Raw genomic sequence first — 3,273 nt, forward strand, 5'->3', positions numbered from 1 at the left:
GTATGTATAATATTATATTGGTGCAAATAAATCCTACGCCTAGTGCATTTCCATATTTCTAAATTAACTCTTACTATTTTGTAATTTTTTAAAAAATAAAATATTACCGTTGCATCAAAATAAATCATTCGTTGAATTTCATAGTTCATCTAGAGGTCTTAACAAAATAAACTCCCAACAAATTATCCTATGGAGTGTCCTTTAATTTGTTTCTTGGAGCACTTGATTGGATAAAATGTCCCTTTCTGTTGGGATAAGGTATATTATAAATAAAGTTAGCTTGATAACTTGAACACATGACCGCATAGCGCAGTGGATTAGCGCGTCTGACTTCGGATCAGAAGGTCGTGGGTTCGACTCCCACTGTGGTCGCCATTTGAGGGTTATTATTTTGTAGCAAAAAGCGTGGATGGATTAGCAGAACAAGCGAAGCCCGGGGGAGGAGTGGAATTTCTGAAGTATTTTTTTAGGGAGTGTGTTCTCGTGAACGCAAGCTTATATATATCTTGGCAAAAACTTGTGTGAGACCGTCTCACCGTGAGACGGGTCGGATCAAGATTTAAATATAACACTTATACGCACAAATGTCATACTTTTATGCTCAAATGTAATATTAATCAGGAATAAAAATTTTGTTACTTATACGGGTAAATGTAATACTTTTTCTCTTATAAGTAAAAAAAATTGTATTCCTAATTAGTATTATATTTGAGCATATAAGTATGCCATTTGCACATATAAGTGTGACATTTGTATGGTGCTTCGATCCGACCCGACCCGTCTCACGAATAAGGATCCGTGAGACGGTCTCACACAAGTATGACCCTGTTCATATGAGAATACCCTCCTACATAAAAACTATGGATAAATCTAGTCTCTTCATTTAGAGGATGTGTGTGTTGTGATGTTATGATTTTTATTTGGAAAAAGTGTCAAATAGGCCACCGTACTTATCACTTTTGTGCAATTGGGCCATTGAACTTAAAAAGTGTGCAATTCAACCATCAAAGAAGCAAAATTTGTGCAATTGGACCATTTTTACAAAAATTTTCTGATAAAATTCAATTATATTACTAACATATATGTATTAAGAGTGGCATTTTCTTCTACCATACTAGTTGGGAGTCAATATTGAAATGTTTTTAACTCAAATTGAATTAAAAAATTTTGTAAAAATGGTCAAATTGCACAAATTTTGCTTGTTTGATGGTTGAATTGCACACTTTTTAAGTTCAATGGCCCAATTGCACAAATGCGATAAGTTCAGTGGCCTATTTGACACTTTTTCCTTTTTATTTTATTTTTTAATTTCAGTAATTTTTAGAGGTATTATTTGGGTTATTTACGCTTGTTTTAAATATGTATAATATTTTATATGGCTCTTATGCATGATTTTAGGAAAGAAATTTATGGTAGATTTGCATTTCCTTGTTGATGTACTTTCCTTCGTCGGGTAAAGTTCTTTCTCCACCTTGTTTGATATTTTTCTTCCTTTACAGGGTGTTTGGTTGGAGGGAATTTAAATTCCATTCCCACTTAATTCCCACCTAATTCCGAAGGTAACTAAATTCTTTCGTTTGGTTGGAGGGAATTGCAATTCCGCGGAATTGCAATTCCCCCGTTTTCATGGAATTAGAATCCCATGCTTCCCCTTGGATTTTAATTCCATGGATTTTAGGAATAAAAAAAAGATACTCATGAGACAGAATTACCCATCTCTTTTTTAACCTAAAATTGATGTCTAACCTTCTCTTTTAGCTAATACCGTGTATTATCTTCGACAACTATCAACAAGAAAGACGTTCCTGAACAAGCAATAATCATTCTAGGTCAACCTTAATCAAATATGTTTTCTCAAAACTCTCAAATATTTTTTACAATATGTCTAGTTCAAGAGATACGTTATATGAGTGGTATTTGAATTTAATATTTTATATTTCTTTGTGTACTTGTCATTTATTAATAATAATAATAATAATAATAATAATAACAATAATAACAATAGGCATTTTAGACTTTATACTACTTATTCCCTTTCAATTCCCATGTATACCAAACATTGGAATTGAAATTCCTAGTAATTTTATTCCTTCCAACCAAACACTGGAATTTAAACTCGCACTTTATTCCCACGTTATTCTTTTCCCACGGAATTGAAATTCCTTTCCCACTTACAGGGCGTTTGGTTGGGAGGAGGGAATTAGGGGGGAAAAGAATTGTAATTCGGTGGAATTGCAATTCAATGAATAAAGTATGAATTGCAATTACAGTGTTTGGTATGCAGGAATAGGAGTACAAGGAATTGAAAGGTAAGAAACGACAAAATAACTAAAATGCCCTTGTGTTATAGTAGATGTTGTAGTTATATTAATAGAATAATAATAATAATAATAATAATAATAATAATAATAATAATAATAATAATAATAATAATAATTCTTTAAATAATAATAATAATAATAATTCTTTAAATAATAATAATAATAATAATTCTTTTAAAATAATAATAATTCTTTCAAATTTATTAAAAAAAAACAAAGGGTATGTGAGGAGGGGCAAAATTGTCTTTACACCAACAAAATTGCCCCTCCTCTCCATTGAATTGCAATTCATGGGGGGTACCCCATGAATTACAATTAATCATTTGGAGGGAATTGCAATTCCGCGGAATTGCAATTCCCTCCAACCAAACAATGTAGTTTGTGAATTCATTGAATTGCAATTCAATGAATTCCAATTCCCCCCAAACTACACCCAACCAAACACCCCCTTAATTCCTTCCTTCCAACCAAACGTCCTGTTACTTTTTTTTTTCTTTTTTTTGAAAACCAAAACGAGAACTACATTAAATCAAATATTCAATACAAAAAGAAATCAAAGACGATAACCAAATAGAAGGACCAGTATGAGAACGAGCAGCCCTTGCTAACGCATGAGCGAATTTATTCACTGATCTAGAAACATTGTTAAAGGACACTACTTCAAAGTGTCATTGATAGTCACGGGACTCAGCAATAACACAACTTGCAAAAGAGAAATCCGGACTAGAGCCATTAAGCATTTTGCAGACTGCCTGGCAATTAGAAAAAATAGACACCTTCATATTTCCTCTTTCCTTAACCCATGATAGTGTTTCCTTAACTGCCATCGCCTCTGCTAAATGAGCATCATTTAAGCATCGAACATGACCATTCTTAGCTGCAATGAAGCTGCCATTATTATTATTTTTTTTTTACATTTCTTTTATTCAACGATGAACTCAAAATTTATTTT

General features: G+C 32.3%; 1 non-coding gene across 1 annotated transcript; it reads left to right on the forward strand.

The window, feature by feature from the left end:
- The first annotated feature begins 298 nt into the window (after positions 1-298).
- On the forward strand, positions 299-372 carry TRNAR-UCG. Its single transcript has one exon. It is a non-coding gene; the product is annotated as a tRNA-Arg (tRNA).
- The last annotated feature ends 2,901 nt before the right edge of the window (positions 373-3,273 follow it).

Source organism: Ipomoea triloba, chromosome 4 (genome assembly GCF_003576645.1).
Source record: "Ipomoea triloba cultivar NCNSP0323 chromosome 4, ASM357664v1".
NCBI classification, from domain to species: domain Eukaryota; kingdom Viridiplantae; phylum Streptophyta; class Magnoliopsida; order Solanales; family Convolvulaceae; genus Ipomoea; species Ipomoea triloba.